Raw genomic sequence first — 23,331 nt, forward strand, 5'->3', positions numbered from 1 at the left:
TATAATAACTAACAATCCAGGAGAATAAAGGGAGAAATATGAGGAAGAACAGTATTATCATTAAAAAGATCCCTTTCCCAGGAGTAAGGCATTGATGGCTCAAATCTCTAGGGTACATTGCCTCTACAGGATGTGATATTCTTTTCATTCTTGTTACTTCTGTTTGAATTCTGTAAGATCTGCAAATAAAATAGATGGAGTTGTTCTGGGAATCAGATCTACAACTCTGCTGTGTGGAGGACAGATTTTAATAATCTAAGATGTTCACTATACGCTGATGACCTGTGCTGCTCACCTTCTTACTTGAATACTGACTTACTTGAATACTGATGAAAGGATCTGTGATCTCATCTGCATAGATACTCCCCATTGTGTGGATGAGAGTCATGGAATACCACAGTTGATGAAAAATTGATGTTGAGGATTACTGAAAGGGCAATACAATATGCAGTGGGCATGAACAGGTAAAAAAAAAAAGGTAATTGCAGAGGAGAAGATGAATTAAAGATATCCTCATAAAGAAGCATATATACAGAAAAGAAGATGAGTCAGTCAAAGGATAACTGATAGTCCACACATTCTACTGGCTTCAATACAATGTCAAAAGAGAAAAAGAATGGCCCCCAGAGAGTTGGGTGGATGCCCTGTAGATTTGTGGAAACCCAAGGAAATGAGTTGTATCTGTACGCATGAATAGGTTGTGATTTGCATTGTTGGAGAGTACCATTATCAATGAGAGATCATCAGTGCAGCAAAGTAACAAGGTAAGCACTCCCCACATTGACTTAGACAGGGTACCCTCTCTATTTAACTTTCATGAGTGGCTATGGCTGGTTAAATTCAGCACCTGGCTGCCAAACTTTAAGGCTGGAACCTTTCCAGCCTCAGGTAAGCTGATCCTCAGAAAACAAAACTCCCTGGTCCACTCACAGGATTTTTTCAACTGGGTATGATCTGCCATAATTTGACCTTCACTGAACTAGCTTTCAAGAATTCAGGTCATCACCTCTAAGATGTGATGGGGAAATCACAAAAGCACTTTAGCAGGCAGCACCACTTCACTTTCTTTCACATTTTGAGTAATGACTTCATTTAGAATATTATATAATATTTATTAATAAAAAACAAATTTTGTCTCTGTGAATGAAGGCACTAGCTAAAAGGAGAAGCTTTAAAAGTGATTGAATTCATAGCACACAAAGGACTGACATAATTCAGAATGACAGAATTTAAACACTATTTCACATTTATGAAAGATGTATTATTTATACAATGGCATATATTTATATTAATGGCATACATTATCTTGTCATTAATATAATAAGAATAGTTGATCTGAACATTGCTTATGGGACTCCCCTTATAAAAGGATGTGTTTTGGTTTAATAGGACTCCTCTCGAACTCCAAAGGAGTGAATGCCTCTGAGAAGGTGGTTGAAGGATGATTAGTCAGTATCATAGAGAAAGATTTTCTTTTGGTTAACCTAAATTCAGTTTACTCTTAGCATTAAAGTTAATATTCCAGTTTGTATTGACCTCCTGTTAAAAATGAGAGAAGATGATTATAATAGGTGTTATATTCAACATCAACAAAATAATCAAAGTTTATGAAAAGAGGATCAGAAGTTGGGGGTACAAGTAGAGAAGGGTCTCATTCAAATATCCTCATACTATCCTTTCTCCCTCTTCCTCCTCCAATCACAGACCTCAGTCTCTGTGGGGAAGGGGTAAAGAAGAGATTAAAGAAAGAGCATAGAAGACCATCAATTCAATTGAAGATGTTTAATAAGCACTGACTATATGTCCAGTGTTAGGTTTGGGGTATAAATGTGGATCAAATAGGATAACATCTTTAAATCAGTTTCAAATCATGAGCAACTATTAATATTATCCTTAAAGAAATTACATATAGCAGGGGAGGAGGGATACAATAGGTGCACAGGTAAATAAATGCAAAGTAAATTCAGGAGGGAGAGAGTAGTAATAACTTGGAGGGATTAGGAAAGACTTCCTTCAGGAGGTAGCACCTAAGCTGAGACTCCAAAGGACCTATGGAATCCGAGAGCTGAAAGAGGAATGGGGTGGGGTGGAGAAGGATAGTGCATTCCAGGCATGGGACAGCCTATCTAAATGGCACAAGAGATAGCATGCTAAATTTGTGTAGACAGTGAATAAGACAGTTTGACTGGAATGTAGAATGCATTAAGCAGAGTAACATCAAGCAACTGAGCTTCAAACTTCTTCCTTCCCTCCCTCTCTCCCTTTCTTCTTATTTTTTCCAATTTATTTATTTATTTTTAGTTTTCAACATACATTTCCATATAATTTTGAGTTCCAAATTTTCTCCCCATCTCCCCCGCCCCATAACATTGTGCATTCTGATTATCTCTTCTCCCAATCTACCCTCCCTTCTATCACACCCCTCCCTTCCCTTATCCCCATCTTCTCTCTTTTCTTGTAGAGTAAGATAGATTTCTATTCCCCATTACCTATATTTCTTATTTTCCAATTACATGCAAAAACAATTCTCAATATTTGTTTCTAAAACTTTGAGTTCCAACTTCTCTCCCTTTCTCCCTCCCCAACTATAACCACTGAGAATTCAAGGAATTCAATATAGGCTATATATGTGTAGTTTTGTTAAAGACTTCCATAACAGTCATGTTGTGAAAGACCAACTATATTTTCCTCCATCCTATCCTTCCACCCCATTTATTCTATTCTCTCTTTTGACCTTATCCCTCACTAAAAGTGTTTACTTCTAATTACCCCCTTCTTCTCATTTGCCCTCACTTCTATTATCCTCTTCATACCCTACTTATCCCCTTATCCCCCACTTTCCTGTAGTATAAGATAGATTTTCATACCAAATTGAGTGTGCATGTTATTCCCTCCTTAAGTCAAATGTGATGGGAGTAAGCTTCACTTTTTCCCTCTTACCTCCTCCTTTTCCCTTCCATTGAAAAAAGTTTTTCTTGCCTTTTTTCAAGAGAGATAATTTGCCCCATTCCATTTCTTCCTTTCTCCTCCCAATATATTCCTCTCTCACACCTTAATTTTATCTTTTAGATATCATCCCTTTCCATTCAACTCACTCTGTGCCCTCTGTCTCTGTCTCTGTCTGTCTCTCTGTCTCTCTCTCTATATGTATATATATACACACGCATATTCGTATATTTGTTTGTGTATCCAACTACCCAAATACTGAGAAAAGTTTAAAGAGTTACACATATTATCTTTCCATGTAGGAATGTAAACAGCTCTACTCTAGTAAGTTCCTTATGATTTTTCTTTCCTGTTTACGTTTTCTTGCTTCTCTTGATTCTTGTGTTTGAAAGTCTGGGGCCGGGATAGACCGAAGTATTCTCTTCTCACCCAGGGGACAGAGCTTTCTCACTGACCTTTGCAGCTGTCTTTGGTGTTTGTGAGTTGAGGAATCTGGGACCCACAGCTTCTGCCTGTGGCACCTTGAAGTCCATTCCAGTCCTGTCCTTGCCATGGAACAGCCTTGGTCAGGCTGCACTCTCCTCTACACCTGGTGAGACAGACATTTTATGCAGTCCTTCCATGCTGCCTTGGACTTAAAATCTCTTTCACTTGGTCATTTCGTGGCTTCTGCTGCTCTAGAATTTGTTTAGAGTCATTTTTTACAGGTATTTTATGGTCTATGGGAGGAGAGCATCTAGAGGTGCATCCTTCTACTCCACCATCTTGGCTCTGCCTATCTCCCTTTCCTCTTCCTCTCCCTTTATCCTTCCTTCCTTCTTTCCTTCCTTCCTTCCAGTAAAACCTCAAGTAGTATTTCTTCCTGATACATACATAGCAACCCACTAGGAATATTTAATAGAAGGATGCTTCTCCCCTACTACAGAGTAGGCTCAGATATCCTCTGCCGACTTCTCGTCTTCCAGGAGGATTCTTTTAATTGACTACTGAGCCAAAACTCCCTGTATATACTAAAGCTACAACCCCTGACCCTTTGGGTCTCTTCTTTCTGCTGCTTTGAAGTGGACAGATAACTTTCTGAGCTCAGGAAGGTAACTAGGGAAATGCCTGGTACATGACCTAGTGAGATCTCAGGTGGTATTTGCCCTCTCCCCTCCACTTCTTGAACATCCAAGCAGCAATGAGTGAGTTTGGGCTTTTAGGGCAATTGCACAATTAGAAAATCAGAAAAAAAATCAGAAAAGAGGAAGAGTTATTCCCCAAAGAGAAACTACTAGAAAGGAAAGAGCCCCGTTGGCATTGATTGATTGAGATATACTCAAAAAGGGTAAAATAGCCAATGAGAATCCCTATCACCAATTTCCCAGTGAGCTTAGGAAACTAGTCTTTCAACTGGTTGTATTTATAGGATTGTAGGACCAGGGATTTAGAACTGTCAGGGACCTTTGCTGTCATCAAAGCCCAGCACTAGTTTTCCTATTAAGGAGGCAGGTAAACTCAGAGCAATAATCTCAAGTTCGAAGTTGGCCAAGGTTTCTGGCACTGGTGATCTTGGCCTAGCAGTACCTGGAGATCTGATATGTGAGAGGTGAAACAGTCCTGACAATTGGAATCAGGAACTTGAAGGCAGAGAAAGGGTTAACAAGATTAAAGCCTATCTTCAAATAGTCAAATATATCTTTGACCAAGACACTGGTCCCAGTTGTAGGCTGCATTCATGGTGGGAAGATAAGGATGCATAGAGAGGGATTTCAGTTGTTTTACTAAGCATTTGGTTTCATCCTGATGATACTCCAGCCAGCCTGATTCCTGTAAAGCAACCAGTATACTCTTGTTGCAGGTGATTAACTGGTAAACTCTTTGTAGGACTTCATTTATTTTAAGGTGAGGAGGTGAGAAGTACATTATTCCTTCTCTCTAGTATGAGTATTGCCTTAGAATAGCAGTAAGAAATGGTGATTTATGAAAAAAAAATAAAACTACCACAGAAACGACATCTTTTCCTCAAAATTATCCAAATATTTGCATTGACTCTTCACTTTGCCTAGAAAGACACAATTTTTTTCGAAAAATTAATCTTGGGAATGAGCCCCATAAGGGTTGTTTCCTGTGGAAGCTGCATAGAACTCTGGATCTTGAGTATGGAAGACCTGAGTTAAAACCTGGCCTCAGACACTTCTTAGCTGTATGACCCTGAGCAAGTCACTGAATCACTGGCTGTCCCAATTTCTTCATTCGCAAAATGAGAAGAACAATAACATGCATCTCCCAGGGTGGTTGTAGGTCAGTGTAAAATGAGATCATATTTGTAAAGTATTTTGTGAACGTTAAAGTGTTAGCTTTAAGTGCTGGCTTGTATTATGATGATGGAAGAAGGAAGGAGAGAGGAAGAAAGAAGGAAGAAAGGAAGGAAGGACAGAAGAAGGGAAAGAAGGAAGGAAGGAAGAAAGGAAAGAGGGAAGGAGGGAAAGAAGGAAAAGGAAGGAGGGAAGAAAAGAAAAAAGGAAGGAAGAAAGGAAGGAAAGGAAAAGAAAGGACACAGATATATTTGTTGGAACAGCACTCGTTAAGATATTACTGAAATTCCTGAATGACTTACGCCTCTTAAGAATTCTCATCTGGAGCCAAAGTGTTTTTAGGGTGCAAACAGGTCAGACTTAAAGAACTGTAAGCTTCTCCCCCACTCTAAAAGTCTATGATTTCAGAACTCTTCACCTTACTTTGCCTTCATTCCTCTTCCCTTCCCTTTCAGCTCCCTCCACCCCAGGATATCCACTCTTCTCTGCTGCTTCTCACTGATGCTAAATTAACTTCACTTTTCCTCTAAATTCTGTAAACTGTTTTTCTTACTAGGATTTCACCTTGGCTGTCATATTGCTTACACTGTTTTGCATGTTTACTCCTACATAGTATTTATTATATTAAAGTAACCTGATTCTTTCTACTTGAGCTGCCTGGAGGATAGAGACTTGTTTGCATCTAATCTGGCAAAGAGTGAAGAATTCTCCTGTGCTCTGCACAGTACACAGATACTAATACCAAGATGTATTAAGAACAGTTCAACACATTTTCCAGAATCAAATAAGGTGTCATTGTACAAAATAGAATAAACAAATAGGATTAAAGGGAGAATGCATCAACTGAAAATAATGGAAGCTGAGTCTGACAATTCCAAAAAGGAAATTACGCTTTCCTTAGAACTTCAGCCAGCTGTAACTATTCAGTACAGTGCAAAGAGCAACTGTGTCTGCCACATTTGGCATGCACAGGCATGCTACCCACATTCAGTACTGGGCATTGTATTTATTCTGAATTCAGTTGCCTTTTTGCAATTTAAAAAATTCAAATTATAGCCGTAATTGTGTAGATTGTTCTCCTGGTCCTCCTTGTTTCCCTTTTCATTGATACATACTAGTCTTCCCATGTTTTCCTGAATTCCTCGTGTTCATCATTTTATATATTACAATTTAAGCGTAATAATCAGTGGGTGCTCTCATTCTTTCCAGCTTTTTTGCTACCTGAAAAAAAGTTCTCCCGTGAAATGGAAAGCATGTTTCTATTGATTAGAGAACAGCTGAACAAATGGCTCTTGTTTTAGTCTTTGACTTTCTCATAGCACAAATCTAGTAGTGAATATAATTTCTTCTTCATGATCCAAATTGTTTTCTACTATAATCAGGCCAATTCAAATCTCCACTAATGGTATATTAGTGTCTATGTGAATTCTCCCTAATAAGTCTAGGGTTCCAGATTCAGTTCAAAATAAGAACTCTCAGACTATCATAATGCTATTTATACTTTTACTAAGAATCCTCAAAAGATGCAAGAATCAAAGATGCATTGTGTGAAATCAAGCATGAGCACTCCTCCCTCTTGTCCAGGGTCCTGAAAACACCTTGTGCAAACAGTGAGAATTTTGCTAGGTCAGAGGATCAGTAGCTCCCTTCTTTCCCTCAATTGTTTTTATTGTTGTGTTCATCTTTTGTTGTTGAAGAAGACCATACCATCAGAAAAAATGATGGCATCACTTGCACTTGACTTTGTTTAGAGTGATGGAGTGCTGTGCAAGGTCACCAGCCTCACTTTCTCTTCGAGAGCCATCTGGCTTCAGTCACCAGATATTCATCAGGATGACTGGAGATGGCCTAGGATGCAATGGGAGACTTTGGCCCCTTTAGGCTTTTATTATGCAAATGCTAGATGCCAGGTCAAGGGACAAGGGAGGGGGCTGACCAGATTGCTTTTGTAATCATGTACAAATACTAAGTATTGTTTACATTAATTTGGCATATACTTTATATTGGCTTATCCAGGAATGGGGAACCTGCAACCTGGAGGTCTCATGTGGACCTCTAGGTCCTCAAGTGTACCCTTTGACTGTTTAGGGTCACACTTGAGGACTTAAAGGTCCACATGTCACCTTTAGGCCACAGGTTCCCCATTCCTGGACTTATCTAAGGACATGTGCTTTCCTCCCATAAATGAAATGTAAGTTCTTTGAAGGCAAGGACTTTGCATTTGTCTTTGTATATCTGTATCCCCAGTGCTGTTCATCAATATTGTCAGACACTTTCAAAGAGGAAAACCACATTGTCAAGGTCAGCTACTGCATTGATGGTAAATTATTTAATTTGAAAAGGTAACAAACCAATGCTAAAGTGGAAGGAGAGTTGGTATATGACTTTTTGTTCATAGATGTTGTGCACTCAGTGAAATGTCTGAAGCTAAGATGCAACAAAATATGGGTCAATTCTCCACTCCTGTGCTAAATTTGGTCTAACAATTAACATTAAAAAAGTGCAAGTGCTCCATCAGCCAGCACCACATATGTGGAACCGTCAGTTACAGCAAATGGAGAAGTTTTGAATACTGTGGATAAATTCATGGACCTTGGCAATAGACTTTCCAGGGTTGTACACATTGATAAGGAGATTGACAAATGCATGGCAAGAGCTAACTTAGTGTTTGGGAGGCTTTGAAGGAAAGTATGGGAGAGAAGAGGTAATTAGATTGACTACAGAAGTGAAGGGCTATAGAAACGTTGGGCTACCGTCATTGTTTTATGCCTGTGAAACCTGGACATTATATCAGCAGGATGCCAGGAAATTGAATTACTTCCATTTGAATTGTCTTAGAAAGATAATGAAGGTCACCTGGCAGGATAAGATAGAAGACACTGAAGTCCTTTCTTAAACTATGCTGCCAAGTATTCAATACAGTACTGCCAAAATTGCAACTGTGCTGAGCTGGCCATGTTGTTTGAATGCCAAACATAGACTTGCCTAAGAGACTATTTTATGGGGAACTCACATAAGGTAAGTGCTGACATGGTGGTCAGAAGTAGTGATACAAGGATACTCTCAAGGTCTTCTGAAGAACTCTGGGATTGATGACATGACATGGGACACATTGTCATAGGACTGCCCAGAATGGTGTGCCTTCATCAAAGAAGGTACTATGCTGTATAAGCAAAGAATTGAAGTAGCTCAAAAGAAGCATAAGATTCACAAATTTAGAGAATCCTACTCAAATGTTCATATGAACTTCTTGTGCCCAACCTGTGGTAGAGTGTTCTGAGTTTGTATTGGTCTGATCAGACACAATTGGATCCACTGTAACTTTATTAACATAGTGATGTCATTTTGGTCCTCTGAGAATGAAGGACACCAACCAACCAACCAACCAATTCCCAGTGCATTGTGCCTGGCACATAGCAAACCTTTAATGATTGGTGATTCAGTGAATGAATGAATGAATGAATGGTCATTGAGTACTCCTTTTATTATATATAATTCTTTTCTGAAAAACAGGTAGTTTTTAAACTATATCATAAATTATGTTCAATAACTGTAGATATCTCAGGATGGACTCCCTCTCAGGATAGATTCTCCTTTTCCTCTGTTTTATAAGTGTTTTAAAGAGTCTTATCCCCACTCTACCCCAGAGTTTGGATTTTCTTGCTATCACCTTGGTCAGTCCTTACCTTGCCCACTGCCTTAGGCTATTTATTTTCTCATTCTAGTTCTTTGTACTGCAACTAGGATTTGGGGGAGGGGGTCACAGCAGGGCCTACCCAAAGTCCACTACAGGTTGCCTTCTTACCAATCCTGTGGTATTAACTATTTCCATTCTTTCTCATTTTGTTAACTTGTAGAACTTTATGGTTGTTTTAATTGATATTTATGTAATGGCAGAGAATTTTTTCTTATGATTAAGGGTTCCATTTGATCACTTTTTAAAAAAAATATGAACTTAATAAATATCAACAAACATTGCATTCCCTATTTTCAAAACTGCTTTTTCTTATCCTTTGCCAACTTATGTATTAGCAGATGTTTCCTGGTCTTTTATATATTTATTTTAATTTCCTGTACATCTTGGAAGTAAAATTGTTATGCAATATGTTGATGTTTCAACTAACAGTTGAAATCATGTAGATTTTTCCCACAACACAACCTATCTTCCCAGTTTATCTTTATTGATTTTTCTTGAAAAAACTTTTTAATTTTACATAATCAAAATCATCTTGTTTATCTTTTATGATCTTTTCTATCTATTATTTGTTTAAGAATTATTCCCCACCTGTAGCTGAGAAATACTCTTCTAGAATGTTTTCTTTTAATGACGTGACCTTTTATATTCAGGTTGTAGATATATTTGGAATATAATAGGATATCCTAGACAATTTGTTATTTTAAATCTATTTGATGGCAAACTACTTGTCACTTTTCTCAGCAATTCACAAATACTTTGTATTCTTGGGTTTGTCAAACACTGAATTACTATTCTCATTTCTTTTTAGGTCTTGTTTATCTACTCCATTCCAGTGATCTACTTCTCTAGTTTCAAGCAGTATAACGTCAATTTGATAACTATTGTTTCATACTATGTGCTTTCATACTATGCTTAACTAATTTCCTCCTTGAATTTTTCATTATTTTGTTGAAATTCTTGTGAACATTCTGTTTCTCCAAATCAATTTTGCCATTATTTCATCTAATTCTTTAAAGCAGCATTTTGAAGCTTTAGTATAACTCTAAACCTATTAATTATTTTACATGGTATCATCATTTTTTTATGTTGACAAGACCAGCTATAAATAATGAATATCCTTTTATATATCTCTTTTTTTTATTGGAAAGATTGCTTTGAAATTGTTTTATTTAATTATTACCTAGTCTTTCTTGTGTGTTGTCTTTTTTGCCCCAATGTACAAGTAATTGCTGGTAAACTACTGGAGCACACAAAATAAGCTATTTAGTCTCCTGCTTCAGGAATACTTTCAACTTGTCCCTGTTTTGTATCCTTCCTTCTTCTCAAATTACTTCAAATTTATTTTACTTATAGTTTATGTTGACTTAGCCAACTTTGTAGTTCTCCCCTGCTATAGAATATAATGTCCTTGAGGCAGGGGCTGCTTTGTTTTTGACTTTGTAATCACAGTGAACAGCACAGTGTCTAGAGTATAGAAGGTCTTTAATAAATGCTGATTGAATGTTCATTCAATATTCCTTTTATTTTTAATAGTTCTTTTCTGAAGAATATAATATTTTAAAAGGCATGAAAATAGAATTCAAAAACTATATAGAGTACTAAAATGGATAGGGAAAACCAGTGTAGCGTGATGGAAAGAGTACCAGATTTAAAGTTGAAAGATTTGGGTTTAAGACTCAATTCTACCAGTTAACAGCTTGTTGACCATTGGAAAAAATCATCTCATTTCTCTCATCTTTTGTTTCTTCATCAGCAAAATGGAGATAAAAATGATTGAAGAACCTTGTTCCTAGGTTTTATATAAGGATCATATATGATAAAAAAGCAAATGCATGTGTATATGTATATGATGTATGTGTGTATATTACATGAAATATGTACAAATAAATTTGAAACCCTAAAATGCTATGTAAGTCTTATATTGTTAAAAATAAAAACAATTCCTTGACACAAATCTGAAACTTCATAGAAAGAATATTTTTTTCCCTACGCTATCCTTTCTAAGTTAGATCATATTATAATGTCCTCTCACCTTGAGGTTTAGGATTACAGAACTGGATAGGGAGGAGCTGAAGGGGAAATGATGACTTCCAGGTACCTACCTAATGAGCAGTTAAAGTATTTGGAAAGTCATCAACCCAGCAGTTCTAATGCAATCTATGGGGAACCAAGTGATTTTTCTATGCACTACTTCTTTTCATTCTGTTGCCATGAGAACTAGAATAAAGAATTATGAGGAAGGAAGATATGACTCAATAAATACTCAACCCTAAGGCTCACTGAGTCCATGGCAGCTGCAACCCTAGTCCCAAACTCAAGCAGCTGAGAAAAACATGAAATGGAATTGTTTTTTTTTTAATTATTTCGTTTAATCATCAAAGATTAGTCTTTTCTCTTTTCCACCCCTCTTCCCAATGAGAAAGAAAGAAAAATATAATCCATGTTACAAACCAATATATTCAAGCAAAACACATTTCCACATTGGCCTTTTTAAAAAAGTACATATATGTCTTAATCTGCATTCTAAATGTAAGTTTCATCATTTGTCCTCCAGAACCATGGTTGGTCATTACAATGATCAGGGTTCCTAAGTCATTAAACTTGCTTGTCTCTTCAATTTCTTGCTATTGTAAAAACGGTTTTCCTTGTTTTTTTCACTGTACTCTGCATCAGTTAACAATTCTTCTGAGACTTACATGAAACTATCCTTTTCATAATTTCTTTTTTAAAAAAAAATTATTTTTTTCAATTATATTTTAAAATATTTTTTAATTCATTTTTTACATTTTTGAGTTCCAAATTCTCTCCCTGTTCCCCCCTTTTTTTCCCTCTTTCAGATGACATGCAACATGGTATAGGTTATACATGTGCAGTCATGCAAAGTATATTTCCTTATTAGTCATAATGTGAAAGAAAACAGACAAATAAGAACAATAAAGTTCAAAAAGTATGCTTCTTTCTTCATTCAGACTTCATCAGTTCTTTCTCTGGAGGTGAATAGCATTTTTCATTATAAGTAATTTAGAATTGCCTTAGATTATAGTATTATTGAGAATGGCCTAGTCATTCACAGTTGATCTTCATTCAATATTACTGTTACTATGTACACTGTTATCCTGGTTCTGCTCATTTCACTTTACATCACTTCATGTAAGTCTTTTCAGGTTTTTCTAAGAACATACTACTCACTATTTCTTATAGAATAATAGTATTCCATCACAATAGTATTCCATCTCTACATCCAGAGAAAGAACTGATAAGTAGAAGTATGTGTGTGTGTATGCATGTGTATGTGTGTGTGTGTGTGTGTGTGTGTGTGTGTGTAAGTGTGTGTAATGGTTGCTTTCCCTAGAGTGGAGGGAGGGAAAAAAATGGGAAAAAAGAAATTACATGATAACTCTGCTACATATTTAAAAGGAATAGGAAATTGTATTTAATAGATTTGCAGTTTTATGTGGAATCATCTTGTTTTTTAACTATACTGTGTTGTGGAAATGCTTGTTTTACTCTATAAATAAAAAACAAAAAAGTACAAATAGTACTTCATCACAATCATATACCACAACTTCTCCAGTCATGTCTCAACTGACGGATATCCCTTCCATTTCCAATTCTTTGTCACCAAAAGAATTTCAATAAATATGTTTGTACATATAGGTCCTTTTTCCTTTTCAAAAAATTTTTTTGATAAACGGACCTAGTAGTGGTATTGCTGGGTCAAAAGGTATGAACAGTTTTACAGTCCTTTAGGTGTAGTTTCAAATTGCACTCCAAAATTTTTGGATCTGTTCACAACTCCACCAACAGTGCATTAGTGTCCCAATTTTCCCACATTCCCTCCAACATTTTTCTCTTTACTTTTCTGTCACTTAGTCTCTCTGATAGGTGTTGCCAGGCCTAGAGGCCTGAGGGCTACCCGAGTCTTACCTTACCTGTCCCAGGTCTTCGGTTGGCCAAACCGGATAAACGTATGAGAGAAGAGACTTTCCGGAGTCGAACAAGGGTTAGGCTTTATTCAGGGTCCTGGTTACATGTGCAGGGGGAGCTCTTCCTTAGGAGGGAGAGAGAAATCTCCCAAGGAGGCAAAGATCTTACGGTAAGAGATTGGAAGTAGAAGTGTAAGTGGGGAGAGAGGGGGAGGGGAGAGCGAAGAGAGGAAAAACAGAGCCTTCTGTCCTGTCAGGGCCCCTCCGCGCTAAGAGCGCCTTCAGGCTTTCCTGACCCTAATTAAGCTCTCTGGCCGCATAGTTTACACCTGAATACCGTGCCTGTTAGATAACAATAGGTGTGCCCAGATCCGGGACAGTCTCGAGGGCGGGGATGCTCCTCCCATCACGTTTCTCACGGGAAGAGGCGGAAATACACGAGATAGCTCAGTCTCACTCCTCGATTCCCTGGTGTTTCATGGGGGGTCTCATGAGAACTCTAAGATTTAGAAGTTCCCACCTTTACCCACCCGAGACTGTCCACATGGAATTGAGCTTCCATCCCCAACAGGTGTGACATGATACTTCAGGGTTATTTTGATTTGCATTTTTCTAATCAATACTGATTTAGAGATTTTTCTTCATATGACTACAGATAACATTGATTTCTTCTCCTGAAAACTGCCTATTTTCCTTTCCTTTGACCATATCAACTAGAGAATGACTTGTGTTCTTATAAATTTGATTCAGTTCTTTCTACATTTTTAAAATTTGTTTATTTATTTAATTTTTCAACATTCATTTCCACAAAATTTGGGGTTCCAAATTTTCTCCCCATTTCTCCCCTACCCCTACCCCAAAACGCCAAGCATTCTAATTGCCCCTATCACCAGTCTGACCTCTCTTCTAACATCCCTCCCTTCCCTTACCCCCAGCTTCTCTTTTGTCCTGTAGGGCAAGATAACTTTCTATACCCCATTATCTGTATTTCTATTTCGTAGTTGCAAGAACAATACTCAACAGTTGTTCCTAAAACTCTGAGTTCCAACTTCTCCCCATCCCTCCCTCTCCACTCATTCCCTTTGGGAAGGCAGGCATTTCAATATAGGCCATATCTGTGTGGTTTTGCAAATGACTTCCATAGTAATCGTGTTGTGTAAGACTAACTATAATTCTCTCCATCCTATCCTGCCCCCCATTGCTTCTATTCTCTCTTTTGATCCTGTCCCTCCCCAAGAGTGTTGACTTCAAATTGCTCCCTCCTCCCACTGCCCTCCCTTCTATTATGCCCCTCACCCTGCTGATCCCCTTCTCCCCCACTTTCTTGTATAATAAGATAGGTTTTCCTACCAAAATGAGTGTGCATTTTATTCCTTCCTTTTGTCGAATGTGATGAGAGTAAGCTCATGTTTTTTCTCTCATCTCCCCTCTTTTTCCCTCCACTGAAAAGTCTTTTATTTGCCTCTTTTATGAGAGATAACCCGCCCCATTCCATTTCTCCCTTTCTCCTCCTAATATATTTCTCTCTCACCACTTAATTTCAGTTTTTTAAGATATGATCCCATCCTATTCAATTCACTCTGTGCTCTCTGTCTCTCTGTCTCTCTGTCTCTGTGTGTGTGTGTGTGTGTGTGTGTGTGTATAAAATTCCACCAACTACCCAGATACTGAAAAAAGTTTCAAGAGTTACAAATATTGTCTTTCCATGTAGGAATGTAAACAGTTCAACTTTAGTAAGTCCCTTATGGTTTCTCTTTGCTGTTTACCCTTTCATGCTTCTCTTCATTCTTGTGTTTGAAAGTCAAAATTTCTTTTCAGCTCTGGTCTTTTCATCAAGAATGCTTGAAAGTCCTCTATTTCATTGAAAGACCAATTTTTCCCCTGAAGTATTATACTCAGTTTTTCTGGGTAGGTGATTCTTGGTTTTAGTCCTAGTTCCTTTGACTTCCGGAATATCATATTCTACTCCCTTCGATCTCTTAATGTAGAAGCTGCTAGATCTTGTGTTATCCTGATTGTATTTCCACAGTACTTGAATTGTTTCTTTCTAGCTGCTTGCAATATTTTCTCCTTGACCAGGGAACTCTGAAATTTGGCCACAATGCTCCTAGGAGTTTCTCTTTTTGGATCTCTTTCAGGTGGTGATCGGTGGATTCTTTCAATACTTATTTTGCCCTCTGGTTCTAGAATCTCAGGGCAATTTTCCTTGATAATTTCATGAAAGATGATGTCTAGGCTCTTTTTTTGATCATGGCTTTCAGGTAGGCCCATAATTTTTAAATTGTCTCTCCTGGATCTATTTTCTAGCTCAGTTGTTTTTCCAATGAGATATTTCCCATTATCTTCCATTTTTTCATTCTTTTGGTTTTGCTTTGTGATTTCTTGGTTTCTCATAAAGTCATTAGCCTCCATCTGTTCCATTCTAATTTTGAAAGAAGTATTTTCTTCAGTGAGCTTTTGAACCTCCTTTTCCATTTGGCTAATTCTGCTTTTTAAAACATTCTTCTCCTCATTGGCTTTGTGAACCTCTTTTGCCAGTTGAGTTAGCCTATTTTTCAAGGTGTTATTTTCTTCAGCATTTTTTTGGGTCTCCTTTAGCAAGGTATTGACCCTCTTTTCATGCTTTTCTTGCATCTGTCTCATTTCTCTTCCCAGTTTTTCCTCCACCTCTCTTACATGATTTTCAAAATCCCTTTTGAGCTCTTCCATGGCCTGAGCCCATTCAATATTTATTCTGGATGTTTGGGATATAGAAGCCTTGACTTTTATGTCTTTCCCTGATGGTAAGCATTGTTCTTCCTCATGTGAAAGGATGGGAGGAGATATCTGTTCACCAAGAAAGTAACCTTCTATAGTCTTATTTTTTTCCCTTTTTTGGGCATTTTCCCAACCAGTTACTTGAATTTTGGGGTCCTTTGTCAAGAGTAGGGTATGCTCTGGGGACCTGTAAGATATCAGTTCCTCCAAGGTGGCACAATCAAGTGTGTGCTGGTCTGGGCAAAGAGAAGGATTTTTGTGCCCAGAATCTTAGCAGAGTTTCCTCTCCACAGGCACCTGACCTCCAGTTCCTCCGCCAAGCTAGCACTTGGGAGGTGGGGGGGAGGTGGAATTCAATCAAGCTGGGGGGGCAGGGCCTCCATTCAGTAGGAGACAAAGACCAGCTGCCTCAGGGCATCTACACAAGGCTGAGGTAAGACTCAGCTCTTCAGTGCCCCCAGGGGTTTTTACGATCCAGCTATGGTCTCAGGATGCTGTAGGGGCTGCCCTGAGACCTTCTGCCCCCTGCCTGATGTGAAGGCCCTTCTCCCTTCCTGGCCAGCTGAATGAACCCTGTCACTGACCTTTGACACCTGTGGGTTGAGGGAACTGTGGACCCTCTGCTGCTGGGACTGGGGATTCTGAGACTGGAGATTCCACCCCAGAAGGCTGTTCATGAGCCACACGTGTGGCCAAGGCTGGGCTGGGCTCCACGCTCTGAGCTCTGCGCTCCACTCCACATCCAGTGCAACTGACGTTTCCTCTGGGTCTTTCAGGTCACCCTGGGCTGGAAATCTCTTCCACTCTGTTGTTCTCCACTTCTGCTGCTCCAAAATTTGTTGAGAGTCCCTCTCTACAAGAGTTTTATGGGCTGTGTGGGGGCACCCTCAGTATGTGTGTCTTTCTACTCCACCATCTTGGCTCCACCCCAGTTCTTTCTATATTTGAGAAATGAGGCCTTTATTAGAGTAACTTTCCCAGTTTTCTACTTTTCTTCTTATCTTGGGTACATCAGTTTTGTTTGTTTAAAACCTTTTAAATTTAATGTAATCTGGATACCATATCATTTGGGGCTTATATGTTTCATACTGATATTATTTCGTTGCCTATGGTACCTTTTAGCAAAAGTACTTTCCCCACTTACCTCTTTTAATTAGATTCATTTTTGCTTTTCCTTTGGCTGAGATCCTAATTGCTACCCTTGCTTCTTTTTCTTAATGTCATTTGAAGCATAATATATTCTGCTCTTGCTTCTTACCTTTTACTCTATGTGTGCCTCTCTGATTTAAATGTGGTTCTTGTAAACAGCATTTTGAAGGTTCTGTTTTTTAATCCACTCTGCTATATGCTTTTGTTTTATGCATGAGTTCATGCCATTTGTATTCATAATTATGATTACTACATATATATTCCTCTATCCTACTACCACTCCATTTGTCCTTCTGTCTCTCTCTCTGTCTTTACCTCTCTCTCTGTCTCTCTCTGTCTCTGTCTCTCTCTTTCTCTCTCTCTATCTTTATGTCTCTCTCCCTCACCCCTCTCTTTCCTTTCACCCTGTCATTCCCCAAAAGTGTTTTGCTTCTGACCATCATCATCTCCCTCCATCCAACCTCCCTTCTATCAACTCCCTCTTCTATTATTTTCTTCCTCTCCTACCTGCCTGTAGAGAAGATAGATTTCCATACACAACTGACTATATATGGTACTTCCACTTTGAACCAATTCCAATGAGAATAATGTTCAAACATTGTTCATTACCCCTTCATATTCCACTCCACTGTAAAAGCTCTTTTGTGCCTTTTTTGTGTGAGATAATTTACCCCATTCTATCTTTCCATTCCCCCTTTTCCCTTGTATCCTTCTTTCCCATTCCTTGATTATATATATTTTTGTATATCATCCCATCATAGTCAACTCATATTCATGTTCTCATTTTATTTATACTTCTTCTAAGTATCCTAATAAGGATAAAGTTCTGAGGAGTTACAAATATTATCTTCCCATATAACAATGTAAACAATTTAACCTTATTGAATTCCTTATTATTTCTTTTTCCTCTTTACCTTTTCTTATGGTTCTCTTGAGTCTTATATTTGAAAGTCAAATTTTCTATTCAACGCCGTTCTTTTCATCAGGAATGCTTGAAAGTCCTCTTTTAGAATCCATTTCTCCTCTGAAAGATTATATACTCAGTTTTTTTAGATATGTGATTCTTGGTTGTAATCCTAGCTCCTTTGCCCCCTAGATCATCATTTTCCAAGCCCTCAGATCTTTTAATGTAGAATCTGTTAAATCTTTTATTATCTTGGCTATGGTTCCATGATTTGAATTATTTCTCTCTGGCTGCTTGCAATACTTTCTCTTAGAGTTGAAAAACCCTGCAATTTGATCATAATATTCTTGGGAATTTTCATTTTGGGATCTCTTTCAGGAGGTGATCACCAGGAGGTGATCAGTGAATTCTTTTCAGATTCTAGTATATCAAGACAGTTTTCCTGGAAAATTTCTTGAAATATGATACAGAAGTTCTTTGTTCTTATCATAGCTTTCAGGCAATCCAATAAATTTAAAATGATCTCTCCTTGATCTATATTCTGATTTGTTTTTCCAATGAGATATTTAACATTTTCTTCTATTTTTTTATTCTTTTGATTTTGTTTTATTGTTTCTTATGGATTCATTAGCCCAATTCTAATTTTTAAGGAATTATTTTCTTTAGTAAACTTTTGTACCTCCTTTTCTATTTTGCCAATTCTCTTTTTTAAAAGATTTCTTCTTTTGGGTGGATATTTGTGCCTCTTTTTACTATTTAGTCTACTCTATTTTTAAGCTGTTATTTTCATCACTATATTTTGTGGCTCCTTTATCAAGTGGGTGACTCTTTTTCATGATTTTTTTTTTACATCACTCTAGTTTTTCCCCCAATTTTTCCTCTACCTCTTTTATTTGATTTTTTTTTTAAATTTTTTGAGTTCCTTCAGGAATTCTTTTTAGATCTGAGACCAATTCACATTTTTCTTTCTGGCTTGAAATGTAGCCATTTTGACTTTGTTGTCTTCTTCTGAGTTTGAATTTCCCATCACCATAGTAACTTTCTATGGTCAGGTTCTCTTTTATTATTGTTTGCTCATTTTCCAGTCTACTTATTGCCTTTTAACCTTATGTTACTCTGCTATTATTGTGAAGGGGACACTGTCCCACACTTCAGGTTTTTTCATGCTGCTGTATTCTTAGCTGGTTCTCAGGATCTGTAAGTTTTCATTTCCTCCAAGGAGGCATGATCTAAGGAAAGGTGAGGTTATTGTTCTCCTGTGATCTCATCTGTGAGCAACCACAAATTCTCTTTGCTACCCTAGAATGGTGACCAGGTTTCATGCTAATTCTTGCCCTTAGACTGTGACCTGGAATCGTGTATGGGAAATGTAACAGAGCACCCAGTGTCAGCAACTGATCAATTATCTGATCCCCTTACTCTCTGTGGGCTGAGAACTCTAGAGTCCTTCACCACTAATTCAGTAGTCCCCAAGGCCTGCTACTGGCTTGCCATGGCATGATCTTTTGCTGGACTATGCTCCACTTTCACTGCTACAGACCTTTCCTGCCAGCCTTCTAAGTTGAATTGAACTGGAAAATTGTTTCACTCATCCTTTGTTCATTCTGACCCTTGAAATTCATTTTGATGGATTATTTTAACATTGTTTGAAGGAGAATTTAGGATAACTTAGTTGAGTACCTGCCATTATTTTATCATCTTGGATTCACATGCCCCTTCATCATTTTTAAATACAATAATATTCTATTATATTCAAATACCATAAGCTATTTAGCCATACCTCAAATGATGTGCATACCCTCAGTTTCCAATTCTTTCTACCACAGAGCTACTATAAACATTTTCATAACATATTATTAGGAATATAACAACCCAGTTTGCTCTTTCTAGTGTCTTTGGTTTGTAAATCCTGCTGTTATAGTCAATGGGACTGAATGTAAAGACATCAAAGTTTTCTGGTGATCAGAAGTCTTTTTTTTTCTTTCTTAAACTTCTTTGACCACTGGGGAAAGTTCTAAATATTGTCACTCATCCATCTTGACATCTGAGAAGGTGACTGATTTGATTTCATCTTCTATGAGTCACACCTTCATTCCCTTATGTGATCCCCAATTGATGGGAAAATCCAAGAGTCCTCTAGTGAACATTTCACTCCCAGCATCATTGCCATTACATGACAGAGTTGTAATTAGTGGGGGTGTTTTCCACCTGCTTGCACAGCTGGGCTCAGGACTGCTTCATTGGTGCTATGGTGATTTGTATAAGAACTGAAAGGGCACAGCTTCTGGTGTGAGTCTTACTCACCAGTTGTCATCTTAACTTGTACTGAGTCCACACTGTAGACCCCCAGAGAGAAAAACTTCACTCATTTGACTTTCATTATATTGCTTCCTTTCTTCCTACCCTCTATCAGAGTGTCAGCTTCCAAACAAAGCAACCAAAATGCAGCATTTCTCAGGTCCTAGTTCCTTATTTAATTTTCAAGTGAATGAAAGCTAGATATTTTTTGGACCAGTCTCCACAGTAAAAGAGTGATGAAGTTAGCACCCAACTCCTTGGCAAAATATACTCTCTAAGTCAATAATATTCTGAAACTGATTTTTTCCAAATGTGTTTTTGTGCCTTTAGAAAAACAGGTGACATCTCACAAAATATTACTAAATGAATTGGCTTCAACAGAAGAGAAAATTCATAGACAACTTACATGCAAAGCCTTACATGCAAAGCCTTACAATACGAAAACACACACTATTTCTAATGAGTGTAACGTGGACTGGCTAATGAGAGCAGCCCTCATGAGTAAAGACTCTCTTTGCTTGGCCCCCCTTATGGAGGAAAACATCATGAAGTATCCCCACATAGGGAACTGCAAAAAACCAAGAATACCATGCATATTCATAACAATGGCTGCCAGTGACCAGTTCCTATTATATATAATTACTTCCATCATTTTTTGAATTTTCATGAACAAAACATACAAAATCACAAAGTTCAACACTATGGCCTGATGGAATTAAGATCCAGTGTGTTAATTCTATTTGATTTTTTGTTTTTGTCCAAATTTTCATCTATGTAAAGAATTCCTGATGTGGAAAGTTCTTCCAGCAATGCAGATGACCAGTTTCTGTGTATAGTATAACCTTAGAGAGTAGCCTGAGGCACCAAGAAGTTAACTGACTTGCCTATAGTGACAGCATCAGTATTAGTCAGTGGAAAGACTTGAACCTGGGTCCTCCTGAACCCCAAGCCTATCCTCTATGCATTATATACCACACTTGGTATTGAATAACATCTGACATTATTAAATGTGGTATAAAGAAATACCTTCTACCATGAACTGATTAAAATCTTTACTCTCCATCTGTCTATCTATTTGACTATCTGTCTTTGTCTTTCCCTGTCTCAAGCTTTCCCTCACACAATAATCAGATTTGATGTCAGAATGATAGAATGATATTTGCCTACACTGATGAGACCAAGAACCCTTAGGAAGCAGGATAAGCTTTTGTAAGTACTATACAAAGCCAATAGCACTACGACTGCTAACACAGTTAGGTTGAACTTTGAAACAGTGTTGGGTTTAAATGGCAAGCTTATTTTCAATTAATTCCTCCTCTTCAATTAATTTTTTTTAAGCCGAAAGCACCATAGTGCATCCCTGCAGGGTGGAACTGTATCAACTCAAATTGCATTCTTAGTAATGTCAGAAAAGGTTTCTTTGGGTTGGGTTATATATATTTGAGAAGAGCATGCTACTTTTCCAGCTTATTCATATGAAGAATTAAGAAAAGGAAAGGGGAAAAAAAGAACAAGTCACTGTCTTTTTCTCTTATGGAATTAGATTTTTAAAAGTAACTGATTTTCTATTGTCAGGCCCTGAATGTATCACTGAACTTAATCTGAGAAAATGGTCCTGCTTTTGCTGGTGTTAATAGTTGTCTGGTAAATTATGATATATTGAAAGTCATTTTAATATCATGAAGTATTCTAGAGAAAAGGATGAGGATAATATTTCCAGGTAAAATGGTGATGTCTAAACCCTGGCAAATAAAAAGAAAAAAGACTCAATAAAGATATCCATGGAAAAAGAAAACAGGAAAGAAAAACCCTAACTCCTCCATCCAATCCAGACCTGAATATAAAGATAACAGAGGCAGATAGAGGGGTCTTATCAGAGAAGCCAGTGTGATCACTGGTAATGACGAATGGAAGAAATCAGGAAGGAGATTAAGGAGGGCTCCTCTAGGGAAGCCAGAAGGAATTGGCGTGAACCAATCGAAGGCCATATAAGACAGGGCAAGAATCCACCAAACAAGATAGTGATAGTGTAAGTAAATGGGATAGAAGCTGATGAAGACAGGGAGAACGGTGCCAGGAAAGTCACCTCGTACTTCTGCAAACAGACTTAAAGTCAGGTAGGCAGCACTCTGGGCAGGGAGTCTTGAAAGCCATTACAAGCTCTAATAACAAACTCTGACCTGTCAATACACTAGTAAGGAAAGATCGCTCTGCAATGTGACTGGGCCCAATCATAAACCTTTCAGTTCGCTGGGAGCCATAGGAGACTTTTTTTTTCTTTCTTTTTTTTTAAGGACACCTTAGGCCCTGGCTGAGGGATCCAGGGAGAGCTGTGCAGAAGGCCTACAAGTAGCAGAATTGCCACCATCCCGCTGGCTCTCATCAGGGATATAGCAGAAAATGGAGCCAATTCCTGATGTTATATTGGGCAAAGAGAAGGAGATAAATATGAACAAAGTCAGAATTCACAATGGATTGACTCAGAATTCAGAGATTAATGTAGAGGATGGTGGCATCTAATACTAGCCACCCCTTTTGAGTCTATAGTAGTAGCAACATGCAACCTGGGGTAGGACCAAACAAAACCTATACAATTATCCAAGAGCATTGTGGGGAACAGGACCTAGCACGAAATCTGAAATAAGAACTAAAGCTGATAATGTAAGAGAATGGGGGAAAACACTGAACACAACAAAGAAATAGTATAGGTTTAAAGAAGACCAAGAGGTAATCCCCCCCCCCCCCCAAAAAAAGACTAACTCCACCACAACTCTAAGCATAACTTCAGAGAAAAAAGAATATTGGAAATGATTGGGGATGTTTTCCGTTTTTTCTCCTCATTCCTTACCATAGCCTTGTCCTGCGCAGAAGCCATCCTCGATTGCCAAATGTGGAGAAAGGATCCCTGTCCTCTTGCTTCCCTTCATCTCCTCCCAAAGTACTGGCTACACAGAAACCATCTCTGTAGTCTTACTGCTCACTCAGCTTATATGAAATGGGAGTCAACAATTCCATTCTCTCTGATGAGAAGCAGGACTACCAGGCTTTACCATCTGCTTTGTCACTCCTAAGATTCTCCAGGTGCTATCATTGGCCCTACCTCTATGCCTTGCTGAACTCTTGGAACTCCCATCCAACCTACTTTAATCTAAATATCCCTAGTCCTTGGCTCCCACATTGCCAATGCGCCCTTCAGACTTCTGGGTCATTCCAACCAACTGGAAGTTAAATGTTCTTTCTTCTTTCGTCTTTCCCAACTAGCATGAGTCCCCCAGGGTATAGCACAGTGTTTGTCACATAGTAATACTTTCAATTCACAAAAATATCAAGAGTGTCTAGAAGAAATAAAGCAAGAGA

This window comes from Notamacropus eugenii, chromosome 6 (genome assembly GCF_028372415.1).
Source record: "Notamacropus eugenii isolate mMacEug1 chromosome 6, mMacEug1.pri_v2, whole genome shotgun sequence".
Taxonomy (NCBI): Eukaryota; Metazoa; Chordata; class Mammalia; order Diprotodontia; family Macropodidae; genus Notamacropus; species Notamacropus eugenii.